The 21685-nt window shown below is 48.7% G+C and overlaps 1 protein-coding gene across 1 annotated transcript in view; it reads left to right on the top strand.

Annotated features, from left to right (window-relative positions):
* Positions 1–21685, top strand: part of il11ra (interleukin 11 receptor subunit alpha) — a 106493-nt gene that overhangs the window by 52931 nt on the left and 31877 nt on the right. The window lies entirely within an intron of this gene.

Raw genomic sequence — 21685 nt, 5'->3', positions numbered from 1 at the left:
GTGTGTGTGTGTGTGTGTGTGTGTGTGTGTGTGTGTGTGTGTGTGTGTGTGTGTGTGTGGAGGGAGGGGGGAGGGTGGAATTGCTTGTGTCTGTCTCTCCTAGAGAATGAGAGAGAGTCAGTCAGTCTGTGTGTCTGTCTCTCCTAGAGAATGAGAGAGAGTCAGTCAGTCGTCCCTTTTGGAGGAGAATATGGGCTTTTGGCACCAGAGGGTATTTGAAAGACGTTGACTGATTTTGAAGCAAATACAAGCAGAGCTGTAGTTTCTGGGCAGAGCTCTCCACTCCTGAGTAAGAACTCCTTTCTGAGCAGCCTGCAGTAACACAGTAACATTGCTGCTTAGTGTTTTAACACAGCTGATCTGTTACTTAGAAATACATGGGAACAAAAGAGAGTTAGGCTTTTCAACATTCCTTCCTGAAGTCGTTGCCTACCCCCCCCCCTTTACTCCCAGCTGATCTGTTACCTAGAAATTCACAGGACCAATAGAGAGCCTCAGCATTCCTTCCTGAAGTCGTTGCCTACCCCTCCCCTCACTCCCCCACCACCCCTCCCATGTAGCTTTGACCTCCCCCAACCTTCCCCTTATGTCCCCCCCTCTCCCTCCCTCCCATGTAGCTTTGACCTGCCCCAACCTTCCCCTTATGTCCCCCCCTCTCCCTCCCTCCCATGTAGCTTTGACCTCCCCCAACCTTCCCCTTATGTCCCCCCCTCTCCCTCCCTCCCATGTAGCTTTGACCTCCCCCAACCTTCCCCTTATGTCCCCCCCTCTCCCTCCCTCCCATGTAGCTTTGACCTCCCCCAACCTTCCCCTTATCTCCCCCCCTCTCCCTCCCTCCCATGTAGCTTTGACCTCCCCCAACCTTCCCCTTATGTCCCCCCCTCTCCCTCCCTCCCATGTAGCTTTGACCTCCCCCAACCTTCCCCTTATGTCCCCCCCTCTCCCTCCCTCCCATGTAGCTTTGACCTCCCCCAACCTTCCCCTTATGTCCCCCCCTCTCCCTCCCTCCCATGTAGCTTTGACCTCCCCCAACCTTCCCCTTATGTCCCCCCCTCTCCCTCCCTCCCATGTAGCTTTGACCTCCCCCAACCTTCCCCTTATCTCCCCCCCTCTCCCTCCCTCCCATGTAGCTTTGACCTCCCCCAACCTTCCCCTTATGTCCCCCCCTCTCCCTCCCTCCCATGTAGCTTTGACCTCCCCCAACCTTCCCCTTATGTCCCCCCCTCTCCCTCCCTCCCTCACATCTGCTACTCTGTTTCCTCACTCAGTGGTGATAAGAGTATATTTTTAGAAATATTTTTGTTTCCAGTTGGTACTACTACTGTACTGTGTGGTGGAGTCAACCAATCAAATGTATTTATAAAGCCCTTCTTACATCACTATACTACTGTACTGTGTGGTGGAGTCAACCAATCAAATGTATTTATAAAGCCCTCCTTACAACACTATACTACTGTACTGTGTGGTGGAGTTAACCAATCAAATGTATTTATAAAGCACTCCTTACATCACTATACTACTGTACTGTGTGGTGGAGTCAACCAATCAAATGTATTTATAAAGCCCTCCTTACAACACTATACTACTGTACTGTGTGGTGGAGTCAACCAATCAAATGTATTTATAAAGCACTCCTTACATCACTATACTACTGTACTGTGTGGTGGAGTCAACCAATCAAATGTATTTATAAAGCCCTCCTTACAACACTATACTACTGTACTGTGTGGTGGAGTCAACCAATCAAATGTATTTATAAAGCCCTTCTTACAACACTATACTACTGTACTGTGTGGTGGAGTCAACCAATCAAATGTATTTATAAAGCCCTCCTTACAACACTATACTACTGTACTGTGTGGTGGAGTCAACCAATCAAATGTATTTATAAAGCACTCCTTACATCACTATACTACTGTACTGTGTGGTGGAGTCAACCAATCAAATGTATTTATAAAGCCCTCCTTACAACACTATACTACTGTACTGTGTGGTGGAGTCAACCAATCAAATGTATTTATAAAGCACTCCTTACATCACTATACTACTGTACTGTGTGGTGGAGTCAACCAATCAAATGTATTTATAAAGCCCTCCTTACAACACTATACTACTGTACTGTGTGGTGGAGTCAACCAATCAAATGTATTTATAAAGCCCTTCTTACAACACTATACTACTGTACTGTGTGGTGGAGTCAACCAATCAAATGTATTTATAAAGCCCTTCTTACATCACTATACTACTGTACTGTGTGGTGGAGTCAACCAATCAAATGTATTTATAAAGCCCTTCTTACATCACTATACTACTGTACTGTGTGGTGGAGTCAACCAATCAAATGTATTTATAAAGCCCTTCTTACAACACTATACTACTGTACTGTGTGGTGGAGTCAACCAATCAAATGTATTTATAAAGCCCTTCTTACATCACTATACTACTGTACTGTGTGGTGGAGTCAACCAATCAAATGTATTTATAAAGCCCTTCTTACAACACTATACTACTGTACTGTGTGGTGGAGTCAACCAATCAAATGTATTTATAAAGCCCTCCTTACAACACTATACTACTGTACTGTGTGGTGGAGTCAACCAATCAAATGTATTTATAAAGCCCTTCTTACATCACTATACTACTGTACTGTGTGGTGGAGTCAACCAATCAAATGTATTTATAAAGCCCTTCTTACATCACTATACTACTGTACTGTGTGGTGGAGTCAACCAATCAAATGTATTTATAAAGCACTCCTTACAACACTATACTACTGTACTGTGTGGTGGAGTCAACCAATCAAATGTATTTATAAAGCCCTCCTTACAACACTATACTACTGTACTGTGTGGTGGAGTCAACCAATCAAATGTATTTATAAAGCATTCCTTACAACACTATACTACTGTACTGTGTGGTGGAGTCAACCAATCAAATGTATTTATAAAGCCCTTCTTACATCAGCTGATGTCTCAAAGTGCTGTACAGAAACCCAGCCTAAAACCCCAAACAGCAAGCAATGCAGGTGTAGAAGCACAGTGCCTAGGAAAAACTCCCTAGATAGGCCAAAACCTAGGAAGAAACCTAGAGAGGAACCAGGCTATGAGGGGTGGCCAGTCCTCTTCTGGCTGTGCCGGGTGGAGATTATAACAGAACATGGCCAAGATGTTCAAATGTTCATAGATGACCAGCATGGTCAAATAATAATAATCACAGTAGTTGTCGAGGGTGCAACAAGTCAGCACCTCAGGAGTAAATGTCAGTTGTCTTTTCATAGCCGATCATTGAGAGTATCTCTACCGCTCTTGCTGTCTCTAGAGAGTTGAAAACAGCAGGTCTGGGACAGGTAGCACGTCCGGTGAACAGGTCAGGGTTCCATAGCCGCAGGCAGAACAGTTGAAACTGGAGCAGCAGCACGGCCAGGTGGACTGGGGACAGCAAGGAGTCATCATGCCAGGTCGTCCTGAGGACTGAAGAGAGAGGGATGTGACTCAGTGGAAGGACTGACTGAACTGAGGAGAGAGGGATGTGACTCAGTGGAAGGACTGAGGAGAGAGGGATGTGACTCAGTGGAAGGACTGAGGAGAGAGGGACGTGACTCAGTGGAAGGACTGACTGGACTGAGGAGAGAGGGATGTGACTCAGTGGAAGGACTGACTGGACTGAGGAGAGAGGGATGTGACTCAGTGGAAGGACTGAGGAGAGAGGGACGTGACTCAGTGGAAGGACTGACTGAACTGAGGAGAGAGGGATGTGACTCAGTGGAAGGACTGAGGAGAGAGGGATGTGACTCAGTGGAAGGACTGAGGAGAGAGGGATGTGACTCAGTGGAAGGACTGACTGGACTGATGAGAAAGGGACGTGACTCAGTGGAAGGACTGACTGGACTGATGAGAGAGGGACGTGACTCAGTGGAAGGACTGACTGGACTGAGGAGAGAGGGATGTGACTCAGTGGAAGGACTGAGGAGAGAGGGATGTGACTCAGTGGAAGGACTGAGGAGAGAGGGACGTGACTCAGTGGAAGGACTGACTGGACTGAGGAGAGAGGGATGTGACTCAGTGGAAGGACTGACTGAACTGAGGAGAGAGGGATGTAACTCAGTGGAAGGACTGACTGGACTGAGGAGAGAGGGATGTGACTCAGTGGAAGGACTGACTTGACTGAGGAGAGAAGGATGTGACTCAGTGGAAGGACTGAGGAGAGAGGGACGTGACTCAGTGGAAGGACTGACTGGACTGAGGAGAGAGGGATGTGACTCAGTGGAAGGACTGAGGAGAGAGGGACGTGACTCAGTGGAAGGACTGAGGAGAGAGGGATGTGACTCAGTGGAAGGACTGAGGAGAGAGGGATGTGACTCAGTGGAAGGACTGATGAGAGAGGGATGTGACTCAGTGGAAGGACTGACTGGAGTGAGGAGAGAGGGATGTGACTCAGTGGAAGGACTGACTGGACTGAGGAGAGAGGGATGTGACTCAGTGGAAGGACTGACTGGACTGATGAGAGAGGGATGTGACTCAGTGGAAGGACTGACTGGACTGAGGAGAGAGGGATGTGACTCAGTGGAAGGACTGAGGAGAGAGGTATGTGACTCAGTGGAAGGACTGACTGAACTGAGGAGAGAGGGACGTGACTCAGTGGAAGGACTGACTGGACTGAGGAGAGAGGGATGTGACTCAGTGGAAGGACTGACTGGACTGATGAGAGAGGGATGTGACTCAGTGGAAGGACTGACTGGACTGAGGAGAGAGGGATGTGACTCAGTGGAAGGACTGAGGAGAGAGGGATGTGACTCAGTGGAAGGACTGAGGAGAGAGGGATGTGACTCAGTGGAAGGACTGATGAGAGAGGGATGTGACTCAGTGGAAGGACTGACTGGACTGAGGAGAGAGGGATGTGACTCAGTGGAAGGACTGATGAGAGAGGGATGTGACTCAGTGGAAGGACTGACTGGACTGAGGAGAGAGGGATGTGACTCAGTGGAAGGACTGAGGAGAGAGGGATGTGACTCAGTGGAAGGACTGACTGGACTGATGAGAGAGGGATGTGACTCAGTGGAAGGACTGACTGAACTGAGGAGAGAGGGATGTGACTCAGTGGAAGGACTGACTGGACTGAGGAGAGAGGGATGTGACTCAGTGGAAGGACTGACTGGACTGAGGAGAGAGGGATGTGACTCAGTGGAAGGACTGACTGGACTGAGGAGAGAGGGATGTGACTCAGTGGAAGGACTGACTGGACTGATGAGAGAGGGATGTGACTCAGTGGAAGGACTGAGGAGAGAGGGACGTGACTCAGTGGAAGGACTGATGAGAGAGGGATGTGACTCAGTGGAAGGACTGATGAGAGAGGGATGTGACTCAGTGGAAGGACTGCGGAGAGAGGGATGTGACTCAGTGGAAGGACTGATGAGAGAGGGACGTGACTCAGTGGAAGGACTGACTGGACTGATGAGAGAGGGATGTGACTCAGTGGAAGGACTGACTGGACTGAGGAGAGAGGGATGTAACTCAGTGGAAGGACTGAGGAGAGAGGGATGTGACTCAGTGGAAGGACTGACTGGACTGATGAGAGAGGGATGTGACTCAGTGGAAGGACTGACTGGACTGATGAGAGAGGGATGTGACTCAGTGGAAGGACTGACTGGACTGAGGAGAGAGGGATGTGACTCAGTGGAAGGACTGACTGGACTGAGGAGAGAGGGATGTGACTCAGTGGAAGGACTGACTGGACTGATGAGAGAGGGATGTGACTCAGTGGAAGGACTGAGGAGAGAGGGACGTGACTCAGTGGAAGGACTGAGGAGAGAGGGACGTGACTCAGTGGAAGGACTGAGGAGAGAGGGACGTGACTCAGTGGAAGGACTGACTGGACTGATGAGAGAGGGATGTGACTCAGTGGAAGGACTGAGGAGAGAGGGATGTGACTCAGTGGAAGGACTGACTGGACTGATGAGAGAGGGATGTGACTCAGTGGAAGGACTGAGGAGAGAGGGACGTGACTCAGTGGAAGGACTGACTGGACTGATGAGAGAGGGATGTGACTCAGTGGAAGGACTGACTGGACTGAGGAGAGAGGGATGTGACTCAGTGGAAGGACTGACTGGACTGATGAGAGAGGGATGTGACTCAGTGGAAGGACTGAGGAGAGAGGGATGTGACTCAGTGGAAGGACTGAGGAGAGAGGGATGTGACTCAGTGGAAGGACTGACTGGACTGAGGAGAGAGGGATGTGACTTAGTGGAAGGACTGACTGGACTGAGGAGAGAGGGATGTGACTCAGTGGAAGGACTGAGGAGAGAGGGATGTGACTCAGTGGAAGGACTGACTGGACTGATGAGAGAGGGATGTGACTCAGTGGAAGGACTGACTGAACTGAGGAGAGAGGGATGTGACTCAGTGGAAGGACTGACTGGACTGAGGAGAGAGGGATGTGACTCAGTGGAAGGACTGACTGGACTGAGGAGAGAGGGATGTGACTCAGTGGAAGGACTGTGGAGAGAGGGATGTGACTCAGTGGAAGGACTGATGAGAGAGGGACGTGACTCAGTGGAAGGACTGACTGGACTGATGAGAGAGGGATGTGACTCAGTGGAAGGACTGACTGGACTGAGGAGAGAGGGATGTAACTCAGTGGAAGGACTGAGGAGAGAGGGATGTGACTCAGTGGAAGGACTGACTGGACTGATGAGAGAGGGATGTGACTCAGTGGAAGGACTGACTGGACTGATGAGAGAGGGATGTGACTCAGTGGAAGGACTGACTGGACTGAGGAGAGAGGGATGTGACTCAGTGGAAGGACTGACTGGACTGATGAGAGAGGGATGTGACTCAGTGGAAGGACTGAGGAGAGAGGGACGTGACTCAGTGGAAGGACTGAGGAGAGAGGGACGTGACTCAGTGGAAGGACTGACTGGACTGATGAGAGAGGGATGTGACTCAGTGGAAGGACTGAGGAGAGAGGGATGTGACTCAGTGGAAGGACTGACTGGACTGATGAGAGAGGGATGTGACTCAGTGGAAGGACTGAGGAGAGAGGGACGTGACTCAGTGGAAGGACTGAGGAGAGAGGGACGTGACTCAGTGGAAGGACTGACTGGACTGATGAGAGAGGGATGTGACTCAGTGGAAGGACTGATGAGAGAGGGATGTGACTCAGTGGAAGGACTGAGGAGAGAGGGACGTGACTCAGTGGAAGGACTGAGGAGAGAGCGATGTGACTCAGTGGAAGGACTGACTGGACTGATGAGAGAGGGATGTGACTCAGTGGAAGGACTGAGGAGAGAGGGATGTGACTCAGTGGAAGGACTGAGGAGAGAGGGATGTGACTCAGTGGAAGGACTGAGGAGAGAGGGATGTGACTCAGTGGAAGGACTGAGGAGAGAGGGACGTGACTCAGTGGAAGGACTGAGGAGAGAGGGACGTGACTCAGTGGAAGGACTGACTGGACTGATGAGAGAGGGATGTGACTCAGTGGAAGGACTGAGGAGAGAGGGATGTGACTCAGTGGAAGGACTGAGGAGAGAGGGATGTGACTCAGTGGAAGGACTGAGGAGAGAGGGACGTGACTCAGTGGAAGGACTGACTGGACTGATGAGAGAGGGATGTGACTCAGTGGAAGGACTGAGGAGAGAGGGATGTGACTCAGTGGAAGGACTGACTGGACTGATGAGAGAGGGATGTGACTCAGTGGAAGGACTGAGGAGAGAGGGACGTGACTCAGTGGAAGGACTGACTGGACTGATGAGAGAGGGATGTGACTCAGTGGAAGGACTGACTGGACTGAGGAGAGAGGGATGTGACTCAGTGGAAGGACTGACTGGACTGATGAGAGAGGGATGTGACTCAGTGGAAGGACTGAGGAGAGAGGGATGTGACTCAGTGGAAGGACTGAGGAGAGAGGGATGTGACTCAGTGGAAGGACTGACTGGACTGAGGAGAGAGGGATGTGACTCAGTGGAAGGACTGACTGGACTGAGGAGAGAGGGATGTGACTCAGTGGAAGGACTGTGGAGAGAGGGATGTGACTCAGTGGAAGGACTGATGAGAGAGGGACGTGACTCAGTGGAAGGACTGACTGGACTGATGAGAGAGGGATGTGACTCAGTGGAAGGACTGACTGGACTGAGGAGAGAGGGATGTAACTCAGTGGAAGGACTGAGGAGAGAGGGATGTGACTCAGTGGAAGGACTGACTGGACTGATGAGAGAGGGATGTGACTCAGTGGAAGGACTGACTGGACTGATGAGAGAGGGATGTGACTCAGTGGAAGGACTGACTGGACTGAGGAGAGAGGGATGTGACTCAGTGGAAGGACTGACTGGACTGATGAGAGAGGGATGTGACTCAGTGGAAGGACTGAGGAGAGAGGGACGTGACTCAGTGGAAGGACTGAGGAGAGAGGGACGTGACTCAGTGGAAGGACTGACTGGACTGATGAGAGAGGGATGTGACTCAGTGGAAGGACTGAGGAGAGAGGGATGTGACTCAGTGGAAGGACTGACTGGACTGATGAGAGAGGGATGTGACTCAGTGGAAGGACTGAGGAGAGAGGGACGTGACTCAGTGGAAGGACTGAGGAGAGAGGGACGTGACTCAGTGGAAGGACTGACTGGACTGATGAGAGAGGGATGTGACTCAGTGGAAGGACTGATGAGAGAGGGATGTGACTCAGTGGAAGGACTGAGGAGAGAGGGACGTGACTCAGTGGAAGGACTGAGGAGAGAGGGATGTGACTCAGTGGAAGGACTGACTGGACTGATGAGAGAGGGATGTGACTCAGTGGAAGGACTGAGGAGAGAGGGATGTGACTCAGTGGAAGGACTGATGAGAGAGGGATGTGACTCAGTGGAAGGACTGAGGAGAGAGGGACGTGACTCAGTGGAAGGACTGACTGGACTGATGAGAGAGGGATGTGACTCAGTGGAAGGACTGAGGAGAGAGGGATGTGACTCAGTGGAAGGACTGAGGAGAGAGGGATGTGACTCAGTGGAAGGACTGAGGAGAGAGGGATGTGACTCAGTGGAAGGACTGAGGAGAGAGGGACGTGACTCAGTGGAAGGACTGAGGAGAGAGGGACGTGACTCAGTGGAAGGACTGACTGGACTGATGAGAGAGGGATGTGACTCAGTGGAAGGACTGAGGAGAGAGGGATGTGACTCAGTGGAAGGACTGAGGAGAGAGGGATGTGACTCAGTGGAAGGACTGAGGAGAGAGGGATGTGACTCAGTGGAAGGACTGAGGAGAGAGGGATGTGACTCAGTGGAAGGACTGAGGAGAGAGGGATGTGACTCAGTGGAAGGACTGAGGAGAGAGGGATGTGACTCAGTGGAAGGTGCCATAATAATGGACTCACACACAGAAACTCACAGATGGAAACAGAGACATGGACGGTCAGTCTTCCTCCTCCTTTCCTTTAGCCTGACAGTTCATTCTGGTGGTTCTGGAAACATTTATTTTATAGCTACCTCTCCCTGATGGCAGAAAGCCAATACCTCAGGAATATCTTTATATGGAATACTAGTTATCCAGTCTCTGTCTTAAGAGTGAGGGCTCTATTCAATCTGGATGGCTGAAGTGATAGAGATTTGCGCGTTATTAATTTAAAGGTCATTTCCAATTGATCTGACGTACGCAGCGTTTAGCGTGAATGCAGTCTCTGCTAACACGGTAACATTACCTTTAAATTTCAGTCACGCTGTAACACTGAACTTCTGCTATAGGGATTGAATAGAGCCCTGAGTAGAGACCAGGGCCTGAATTGACGTCTCAAAGTAGGACTACTGATTTAGGATCATTATGACCCAGAAGACATATTTTTATATAGATTATTTTATTTGAACCTTATTTTAACTTTAAGAACAAAGTCTTATTTACAATGACGGCCTCTTACTGTGACGGGGGCTAGGATTTAAAAATAAAAATAAATAAATATAGTAAAAACACCACAACACTACATAAACATAGTTGTCCCCACATGCTTCAAGATGGCCACCATTGTTCCTGTACCCAAGAAAGTCGTCATGAAGTGCTTTGAGAGACTAGTCAAGGACCATATCACCTCCACCCTACCTGACACCCTAGACCCACTCCAATTTGCTTACATTGACTTCAGCTCAGCATTCAACACCATAGTACCCTCCAAACTCATCATTAAGCTTGAGACCCTGGGTCTTGACCCCGCCCTGTGCAACTGGGTCCTGGACTTCCTGACGTGCCGGCCTCAGAAGGTTGAGGATCAACTCCGCTGATCCTCAACACCGGGGCCCCACAAGGGTGCGTGCTCAGCCCCCTCCTGTACTCCCTGTTCACCCACGACTGCGTGGTCATGTACGCCTCCAACTCAATCATGAAGTTTGCAGACGACACTACAGTGGTAGGCTTGATTACTATCAACGACGAGACGGCCTACAGGGAGGAGGTGAGGGCCCTCGGAGTGTGGTGTCAGGAAAATAACCCCTTACTCAATGTCAACAAAACAAAGGAGATGATTGTGGACTTCAGGAAACAGCAAAGGGTGCACCTCCCTATCCACATCGACGGGACAGCAGTGGAGAAGGTGGAAAGTTTTATGGTCCTCGTGTACATATCACCAACAAACTGAAATGGTCCATCCACACAGACAGTGTGGTGAAGAAGGAGCAACAGCACCTCATCAACCTCAGGAGGTTGAAAAAATTTGGAGGCTTGTCATCAAAAACCCTCACTAACTTTTACAGGTGCACAATCGAGAGCATCCTGTCGGGTTGTATCACCACCTGGTAAGGTAACTGCACCGCCCACAACCGCAGGGCTCTCCAGAGGGTGGTGAGGTCTGCACAACGCATCACCGGGGGCAAACTACCTGCCCTCCAGGACACCTACACCACCCGATGTCACAGGAAGGCCATAAAGATCATCAAGGACAACAACCACCCGAGCCACTACCTGTTCACCCCGCTATCATCCAGAAGGCGAGGTCAGTACAGGTGCATCAAAGCTGGGACCGAGAGACTGAAAAACAGCTTCTATCTCAAGGCCATCAGACTGTTAAACAGCCATCACTAACACAGAGATGCTGCTGCCTACATACAGACTCAAATCATTGGCCACTTTATTAAATGGATCACTAGTCACTTTAATAATGTCACTTTAGTAATGTTTACATATCTCATATTACTTATCTCATATGTATATAATGTATACTACACTATCTATACTATCTATTGCATCTCAGCCGCTCTGTCACTGCTCATCCATATATTTTATATTTATATATTCTCATCCCATTCCTTTAGTAGATTGTGTATATTAGGTTTTGTTGTGGAATTTGTTACATACTGCTGCACTGTCGGAACTAGAAGCACAAGCATTTCGCTACACTCGCAATAACATCTGCTAACCATGTGTATGTGACCAATAAAATAGGATTTTATTTTATTTGATAAGAGAGTCTGCTAAATGACTCACTACTATAAGTGGCTGTGGATAAGTGACTCTGCTTAAATGACTAACATGTCAATGTACCCTACAGTACTCTACTGCACACTTCTCTACAGTACACTAGAGTACACTCACTACAGAGGCATATGAAAAGGGTAGAGATAGAGGGAGAGACATAGACAGAGAAATAGAGAGAGCAGTCTGAGAGGGTAGCTAGCTGGCTGCAGTATACTACCCATGTCTGAGAGGGTAGCTAGCTGGCTGAAAGTACACTACCCATGTCTGAGAGGGTAGCTAGCTGGCTGCAGTATACTACCCATGTCTGAGAGGGTAGCTAGCTGGCTGAAAGTACACTACCCATGTCTGAGAGGGTAGCTAGCTGGCTGAAAGTACACTACCCATGTCTGAGAGGGTAGCTAGCTGGCTGCAGTATACTACCCATGTCTGAGAGGGTAGCTAGCTGGCTGCAGTACACTACCCATGTCTGAGAGGGTAGCTAGCTGGCTGAAAGTACACTACCCATGTCTGAGAGGGTAGCTAGCTGGCTGAAAGTACACTACCCATGTCTGAGAGGGTAGCTAGCTGGCTGCAGTACACTACCAATGTCTGAGAGGGTAGCTAGCTGGCTGCAGTACACTACCCATGTCTGAGAGGGTAGCTAGCTGGCTGAAAGTACACTACCCATGTCTGAGAGGGTAGCTAGCTGGCTGAAAGTACACTACCCATGTCTGAGAGGGTAGCTAGCTGGCTGAAAGTACACTACCCATGTCTGAGAGGGTAGTTAGCTGGCTGAAAGTACACTACCCATGTCTGAGAGGGTAGCTAGCTGGCTGCAGTACACTACCCATGTCTGAGAGGGTAGCTAGCTGGCTGCAGTACACTACCCATGTCTGAGAGGGTAGCTAGCTGGCTGCAGTACACTACCCATGTCTGAGAGGGTAGCTAGCTGGCTGCAGTATACTACCCATGTCTGAGAGGGTAGCTAGCTGGCTGCAGTATACTACCCATGTCTGAGAGGGTAGCTAGCTGGCTGCAGTATACTACCCATGTCTGAGAGGGTAGCTATATGGCTGCAGTACACTACCCATGTCTGAGAGGGTAGCTAGATGGCTGCAGTACACTACCCATGTCTGAGAGGGTAGCTAGCTGGCTGCAGTACACTACCCATGTCTGAGAGGGTAGCTATCTGGCTGCAGTATACTACCCATATCTGAGAAGGTAGCTAGCTGGCTGCAGTACACTAACCATTTCTGAGAGGGTAGCTATCTGGCTGCAGTACACTACCCATGTCTGAGAGGGTAGCTAGCTGGCTGCAGTACACTACCCATGTCTGAGAGGGTAGCTAGCTGGCTGCAGCACACTACCGATGTCTGAGAGGGTAGCTAGCTGGCTGCAGTACACTACCCATGTCTGAGAGGGTAGCTAGCTGGCTGCAGTACACTACCCATGTCTGAGAGGGTAGCTAGCTGGCTGCAGTACACTACCCATGTCTGAGAGGGTAGCTATCTGGCTGCAGTACACTACCCATGTCTGAGAGGGTAGCTATCTGGCTGCAGTACACTACCCATGTCTGAGAGGGTAGCTAGCTGGCTGCAGTACACTACCCATGTCTGAGAGGGTAGCTAGCTGGCTGCAGTACACTACCCATGTCTGAGAGGGTAGCTAGCTGGCTGCAGTACACTACCAATGTCTGAGAGGGTAGCTAGCTGGCTGCAGGACACTGCCTGGGAGCTGAATATAACCCGTGTAAGATTAGAACATTGTGATGAGCCAGTAGGAATCCTGTATGTTCAGATGAGCCAGTAGAAATCCTGTATGTTCAGATGAGCCAGTAGAAATCCTGTATGTTCAGATGAGCCAGTAGAAATCCTGTATGTTCAGATGAGCCAGTAGAAATCCTGTATGTTCAGATGAACCAGTAGAAATCCTGTATGTTCAGATGAACCAGTAGAAATCCTGTATGTTCAGATGAGCCAGTAGAAATCCTGTATGTTCAGATGAGCCAGTAGAAATCCTGTATGTTCAGATGAGCCAGTAGAAATCCTGTATGTTCAGATGAGCCAGTAGAAATCCTGTATGTTCAGATGAGCCAGTAGAAATCCTGTATGTTCAGATGAGCCAGTAGAAATCCTGTATGTTCAGATGAGCCAGTAGAAATCCTGTATGTTCATCTGTCTGAAGAAGACTGATGGGTATTGGTATCTTGATGACAACACCAGATCATTCTTTATAAATGTTTTCCTAGCCTGAGTGCCAATCTGTTCGAGCTATCATACCAACTCATTGTCAATCATTGTCATGCCAAACATAGATGGACAAGGAGCACAAACACATCTTGTCAAAAGTAGTGCACTATATAGGGAATAGGGTTCTATAAGGCTCTGGTCTAAAGTAGTGCACTATATAGGGAATAGGGTTCTATAGGGCTCTGGTCTAAAGTGGTGCACTATATAGGGAATAGGATTCTATAAGGCTCTGGTCTAAAGTAGTGCACTATATATAGGGAATAGGGTTCTATAGGGCTCTGGTCTAAAGTAGTGCACTATATAGGGAATAGGGTTCTATAAGGCTCTGGTCTAAAGTAGTGCACTATATATAGGGAATAGGGTTCTATAGGGCTCTGGTCTAAAGTAGTGCACTATATAGGGAATAGGGTTCTATAAGGCTCTGGTCTAAAGTAGTGCACTATATATAGGGAATAGGGTTCTATAGGGCTCTGGTCTAAAGTAGTGCACTATATAGGGAATAGGGTTCTATAAGGCTCTGGTCTAAAGTAGTGCACTATATATAGGGAATAGAGTTCTATAGGGCTCTGGTCTAAAGTAGTGCACTATATAGGGAATAGGGTGCTATTTGGGATGCAGCCTGAGCTATGTCTCTCTGTGTATCAGTGTTTTCTCCTTTCAACCTGCAGACCAGAGCATCCCGTCAACCATAAACCTGCTCTGCACAGGCAGGCAGGGAGAAGTAACCATCTGGGTTTTATTCTCATCGTTGGCTCTCCATCAAGTCCTCTGAAGAACCATCTGTCATGTTTTCCATGGCTTGATTTTGACTGAATAGTTCTGAACCGTTTGTCAGTCAGTTTTTATTGTTTAGGTGCAGTTTCCCGGACTGTTTCCCGGACACAGATTAAGTCGTGGCTAAAAAGCATGATGGTGATGATTATGGTGATGATTATGGTGATGATTATGGTGATGATTATGGTGATGATTATGGTGATGATTATGGTGATGATTATGGTGTTGATTATGGTGTTGATTATGGTGTTGATTATGGTGATGATTATGGTGTTGATTATGGTGATGATTATGGTGATGATTATGGTGATGATTATGGTGATGATTATGGTGATGATTATGGTGTTGATTATGGTGTTGATTATGGTGTTGATTATGGTGTTGATTATGGTGATGATTATGGTGTTGATTATGGTGATGATTATGGTGATGATTATGGTGATGATTATGGTGATGATTATGGTGTTGATTATGGTGATGATTATGGTGTTGATTATGGTGATGATTATGGTGATGATTATGGTGATGATTATGGTGATGATTATGGTGATGATTATGGTGATGATTATGGTGTTGATTATGGTGATAGTGATGATTATGGTGATGATTATTGTGATGATTATGGTGATGATTATGGTGATGATTATGGTGTTGATTATGGTGTTGATTATGGTGATAGTGATGATTATGGTGATGATTATGGTGATAGTGATGATTATGGTGATGGTGATGATTATGGTGATAGTGATGATTATGGTGATGATTATGGTGGTAGTGATGATTATGGTGATGATTATGGTGATAGTGATGATTATGGTGATGATTATGGTGTTGATTATGGTGTTGATTATGGTGATGGTGATGATTATGGTGATGGTGATGATTATGATCATAGTGATGATTATGGTGATAGTGATGATTATGATGTGATGATGATTATGATGTGATGTTAATGATAGTGATGATTATGGTGATGATTATGATGATAGTGATGATTATGGTGATAGTGATGATTATGATGTGATGATGATTATGATGTGATGATGATTATGATGTGATGGTAATGATGGTGATTATAATGGTGATGATGAGTGTCCTGTAGATTTGCTCATGGTTTCCATTGTCTCCAGTACCAGGGTCAGGAATGATAATGGTTCCTGTCTGTCTCTACTACCAGGGTCTGGGTCAGGGCTGATAATGGTTCCTGTCTGTCTCTAGTACCAGGGTCAGGGCTGATAATGGTTCCTGTCTGTCTCCAGTACCAGGGTCAGGACTGATAATGGTTCCTGTCTGTCTCTAGTACCAGGGTCTGGGCTGATAATGGTTCCTGTCTGTCTCTAGTACCAGGGTCAGGGCTGATAATGGTTCCTGTCTGTCTCTAGTACCAGGGTCAGGGCTGATAATGGTTCCTGTCTGTCTCTAGTACCAGGGTCAGGGCTGATAATGGTTCCTGTCTGTCTCCAGTACCAGGGTCAGAGCTGATAATGGTTTCTGTCTGTCTCTAGTAACAGGGTCAGGGCTGATAATGGTTCCTGTCTGTCTCTAGTACCAGGGTCAGGGCTGATAATGGTTCCTGTCTGTCTCTAGTACCAGGGTCAGGGCTGATAATGGTTCCTGACTGTCTCTAGTACCAGTGTCTGGGCTGATAATGGTTCCTGTCTGTCTAAAGTACCAGGGTCAGGGCTGATAATGGTTCCTGTCTGTCTCTACTACCAGGGTCAGGGTTGATAATGATTCCTGACTGTCTCTAGTACTGGGGTCTGGGTCAGGGCTGATAATGGTTCCTGACTGTCTCTAGTACCAGGGTCTGGGCTGATAATGGTTCCTGACTGTCCCTAGTACCAGGGTCTGGGCTGATAATGGTTCCTGTCCGTCTCCAGTACCAGGGTAACGGCTGATAATGGTTCCTGTCTGTCTCTAGTACCAGGGTCATGGCTGATAATGGTTCCTGACTGTCTCCAGAACCAGGGTCTGGGTCAGGGCTGATAATGGTTTCCACTGTCTCTAGTACCAGGGGTCTGGGTCAGGGCTGATAATGGTTCCTGTCTGTCTCTAGTACCAGGGTCAGGGCTGATAATGGTTCCTGACTGTCTCTAGTACCAGTGTCTGGGCTGATAATGTTTCCTGTCTGTCTCTAGTACCAGGGTCAGGGCTGATAATGGTTCCTGTCTGTCTCTAGTACCAGGGTCTGGGACAGGGCTGATAATGGTTCCTGTCTGTCTCTAGTACCAGGGTCAGGGATGATAATGGTCCCTGTCTGTCTCTAGTACCAGGGTCAGGGCTGATAATGATTCCTGACTGTCTCCAGTACCAGGGTCAGGGCTGATAATGGTTCCTGACTGTCTCTAGTACCAGGGTCAGGACTGATAATGGTTCCTGACTGTCTCTAGTACCAGGGTCTGGGCTGATAATGGTTCCTGACTGACCCTAGTACCAGGGTCTGGGCTGATAATGGTTCGTGTCCGTCTCCAGTACCAGGGTCACGGCTGATAATGGTTCCTGTCTGTCTCTAGTACCAGGGTCATGGCTGATAATGGTTCCTGACTGTCTCCAGAACCAGGGTCTGGGTCAGGGCTGATAATGGTTTCCACTGTCTCTAGTACCAGGGGTCTGGGTCAGGGCTGATAATGGTTCCTGTCTGTCTCTAGTACCAGGGTCAGGGCTGATAATGGTTCCTGGCTGTCTCTAGTACCAGGGTCTGGGTCAGGGCTGATATTGGTTCCTGTCTGTCTCTAGTACCAGGGTCAGGGCTGATAATGGTTCCTGTCTGTCTCCAGTACCAGGGTCACGGCTGATAATGGTTCCTGTCTGTCTCTAGTACCAGGGTCATGGCTGATAATGGTTCCTGACTGTCTCCAGAACCAGGGTCTGGGTCAGGGCTGATAATGGTTTCCACTGTCTCTAGTGCCAGGGGTCTGGGTCAGGGCTGATAATGGTTCCTGTCTGTCTCTAGTACCAGGGTCAGGGCTGATAATGGTTCCTGACTGTCTCTAGTACCAGGGTCAGGGCTGATAATGGTTCCTGACTGTCTCTAGTACCAGGGTCAGGGCTGATAATGGTTCCTGACTGTCTCTAGTACCAGGGTCTGGGTCAGGACTGATAATGGTTCCTGACTGTCTCTAGTACCAGGGTCTGGGCTGATAATGGTTCCTGACTGTCCCTAGTACCAGGGTCTGGGTCAGGGCTGATAATGGTTATTGACTGTCTCTAGTACCAGGGTCTGGGTCAGGGCTGATAATGGTTCCTGTCTGTCTCTAGTACCAGGGTCAGGGCTGATAATGATTACTGACTGTCTCTTGTACCAGGGTCAGGGCTGATAATGGTTCCTGTCTGTCTCTAGTACCAGGGTCTGGGTCAGGGCTGATAATGGTTCCTGTCTGTCTCCAGTACCAGGGTCAGGGCTGATAATGGTTCCTGTCTGTCTCTAGTACCAGGGTCAGGGCTGATAATGGTTCCTGTCTGTCTATAGTACCAGGGTCAGGGCTGATAATGGTTCCTGACTGTCTCTAGTACCAGGGTCTGGGTCAGGGCTGATAATGGTTCCTGTCTGTCTCTAGTACCAGGGTCAGGGCTGATAATGGTTCCTGTCTGTCTCTAGTACCAGGTTCAGGGCTGATAATGGTTCCTGTCTGTCTCTAGTACCAGGGTCAGGGCTGATAATGGTTCCTGACTGTCTCTAGTACCAGTGTCTGGGCTGATAATGGTTCCTGTCTGTCTCTAGTACCAGGGTCAGGGCTGATAATGGTTCCTGTCTGTCTCTAGTACCAGAGTCTGGGTCAGGGCTGATAATGGTTCCTGTCTGTCTCTAGTACCAGGGTCAGGGATGATAATGGTTCCTGTCTGTCTCTAGTACCAGGGTCAGGGCTGATAATGATTCCTGACTGTCTCTAGTACCAGGGTCAGGGCTGATAATGGTTCCTGTCTGTCTCTAGTACCAGGGTCAGGGATGATAATGGTTCCTGTCTGTCTCTAGTACCAGGGTCAGGTCTGATAATGATTCCTGACTGTCTCTAGTACCAGGGTCAGGGCTGATAATGGTTCCTGTCTGTCTCTAGTACCAGGGTCAGGGCTGATAATGGTTCCTGTCTGTCTATAGTACCAGGGTCAGGGCTGATAATGGTTCCTGACTGTCTCTAGTACCAGGGTCTGGGTCAGGGCTGATAATGGTTCCTGTCTGTCTCTAGTACCAGGGTCAGGGCTGATAATGGTTCCTGTCTGTCTCTAGTACCAGGTTCAGGGCTGATAATGGTTCCTGTCTGTCTCTAGTACCAGGGTCAGGGCTGATAATGGTTCCTGACTGTCTCTAGTACCAGTGTCTGGGCTGATAATGGTTCCTGTCTGTCTCTAGTACCAGGGTCAGGGCTGATAATGGTTCCTGTCTGTCTCTAGTACCAGAGTCTGGGTCAGGGCTGATAATGGTTCCTGTCTGTCTCTAGTACCAGGGTCAGGGATGATAACGGTTCCTGTCTGTCTCTAGTACCAGGGTCAGGGCTGATAATGATTCCTGACTGTCTCTAGTACCAGGGTCAGGGCTGATAATGGTTCCTGTCTGTCTCTAGTACCAGGGTCAGGGATGATCAATGGTTCCTGTCTGTCTCTAGTACCAGGGTCAGGTCTGATAATGATTCCTGACTGTCTCTAGTACCAGGGTCAGGGCTGATAATGGTTCCTGACTGTCTCTAGTACCAGGGTCTGGGCTGATAATGGTTCCTGTCCGTCTCCAGTACCAGGGTCACGGCTGATAATGGTTCCTGTCTGTCTCTACTACCAGGGTCAGGGATGATAATGGTTCCTGTCTGTCTCTAGTACCAGGGTCATGGCTGATAATGGTTCCTGACTGTCTCCAGAACCAGGGTCTGGGTCAGGGCTGATAATGGTTTCCACTGTCTCTAGTACCAGGGTCTGGGCTGATAATGGTTCCTGACTGTCTCCATTACCAGGGTCTGGGCTGATAATGATTCCTGACTGTCTCCATTACCAGGGTCTGGGCTGATAATGATTCCTGTCTGTCTCTAGTACCAGGGTCAGGGCTGATAATGGTTATTGACTGTCTCTAGTACCAGTGTCAGGGCTGATAATAGTTCCTGTCTGTCTCTAGTACCAGGGTCTGGGCTGATAATGTTCCTGTCTGTCTCTAGTACCAGGGTCTGGGCTGATAATAGTTCCTGTCTGTCTCTAGTACCAGGGTCTGGGTCAGGGCTGATAATGGTTCCTGTCTGTCTCTAGTACCAGTGTCAGGGCTGATAATAGTTCCTGTCTGTCTCCAGTACCAGTGTCAGGGCTGATAATGGTTCCTGTCTGTCTCTAGTACCAGGGTCAGGGCTGATAATGGTTCCTGACTGTCTCTAGTACCAGGGTCAGGGCTGATAATGGTTCCTGTCTGTCTCTAGTACCAGGGTCAGGGCTGATAATGGTTCCTGACTGTCTCTAGTACCAGGGTCTGGGTCAGGGCTGATAATGGTTATTGACTGTCTCTAGTACCAGGGTCAGGGCTGATAATGGTTCCTGTCTGTCTCTACTACCAGGGTCTGGGTCAGGGCTGATAATGGTTCCTGTCTGTCTCTAGTACCAGGGTCAGGGCTGATAATGGTTCCTGGCTGTCTCTAGTACCAGGGTCTGGGTTAGGGCTGATAATGGTTCCTGTCTGTCTCTAGTACCAGGGTCAGGGCTGATAATGGTTCCTGTCTGTCTCTAGTACCAGAGTCTGGGTCAGGGCTGATAATGGTTTCCACTGTCTCTAGTACCAGGGTCTGGGCTGATAATGGTTCCTGACTGTCTCCATTACCAGGGTCTGGGCTGATAATGATTCCTGACTGTCTCCATTACCAGGGTCTGGGCTGATAATGATTCCTGTCTGTCTCTAGTACCAGGGTCAGGGCTGATAATGGTTATTGACTGTCTCTAGTACCAGGGTCAGGGCTGATAATAGTTCCTGTCTGTCTCCAGTACCAGTGTCAGGGCTGATAATGGTTCCTGTCTGTCTCTAGTACCAGGGTCAGGGCTGATAATGGTTCCTGACTGTCTCTAGTACCAGGGTCAGGGCTGATAATGGTTCCTGTCTGTCTCTAGTACCAGGGTCAGGGCTGATAATGGTTCCTGACTGTCTCTAGTACCAGGGTCTGGGTCAGGGCTGATAATGGTTATTGACTGTCTCTAGTACCAGGGTCAGGGCTGATAATGGTTCCTGTCTGTCTCTACTACCAGGGTCTGGGTCAGGGCTGATAATGGTTCCTGTCTGTCTCTAGTACCAGGGTCAGGGCTGATAATGGTTCCTGGCTGTCTCTAGTACCAGGGTCTGGGTCAGGGCTGATAATGGTTCCTGGCTGTCTCTAGGTCCAGGGTCAGGGTTGATAATTGTTCCTGACTGTCTCTAGTACCAGGGTCTGGGTCAGGGCTGATAATGGTTCCTGACTGTCTCTAGTAGCAGGGTCAGGGCTGATAATGATTCCTGTCTGTCTCTAGTACCAGGGCCAGGGCTGATAATGGTTCCTGACTGTCTCTAGTACCAGGGTCTGGGTCAGGGCTGATAATGGTTCCTGTCTGTCTCTAGTTACAGGGTCTGGGTCAGGGCTGATAATGGTTCCTGACTGTCTCTAGTACCAGGGTCTGGGTCAGGGCTGATAATGGTTCCTGACTGTCTCTAGTACCAGGGTCTGGGTCAGGGCTGATAATGGTTCCTGACTGTCTCTAGTACCAGGGTCTGGGTCAGGGCTGATAATGGTTCCTGACTGTCTCTAATATCACATTTACATCACACATTCAGACCCTTTACTCAGTACTTTGTTGAAGCACCTTTGGCAGCGATTACAGCCTCGAGTCTTCTTGGGTATGATGCTACAAGCTTGGCACACCTGTATTTGGGGAGTTTCTCCCATTGTTCTCTGCAGATCCTCTCAAGCTCTGTCAGGTTGGATTGGGAGCGTTGCTGCACAGCTATTTCCAGGTCTCTCCACAGAGGTTCCATCTGGGTGGTACACCTCCTATAGCTGGACTGTATTGCCTCTTCGGAAAGTTGAAGGAAAATACAAATCACTGATGCATTTCGTTAATGTCGTATGAAAATATTTGCCATAATAATTGATTTTCTAATAAGTTCCATACATTTAGTTGATTTCCTGCTACATTTTTAAATATTGTTGAATTTGGTTTGAATGTCTACTCTCTGGATTCTGTGATTCTGTTCTCTCCAGATTTTAATGGTGATGGTTTTCCCACATCATTACTGCTGCTGTAGAGCTTTCCAGA

This window comes from Salvelinus alpinus, chromosome 1 (genome assembly GCF_045679555.1).
Source record: "Salvelinus alpinus chromosome 1, SLU_Salpinus.1, whole genome shotgun sequence".
NCBI lineage: Eukaryota > Metazoa > Chordata > Actinopteri > Salmoniformes > Salmonidae > Salvelinus > Salvelinus alpinus.
Note: the sequence above shows the minus strand (reverse complement) of the source record. Positions and strands in the feature narration are given on the sequence as shown.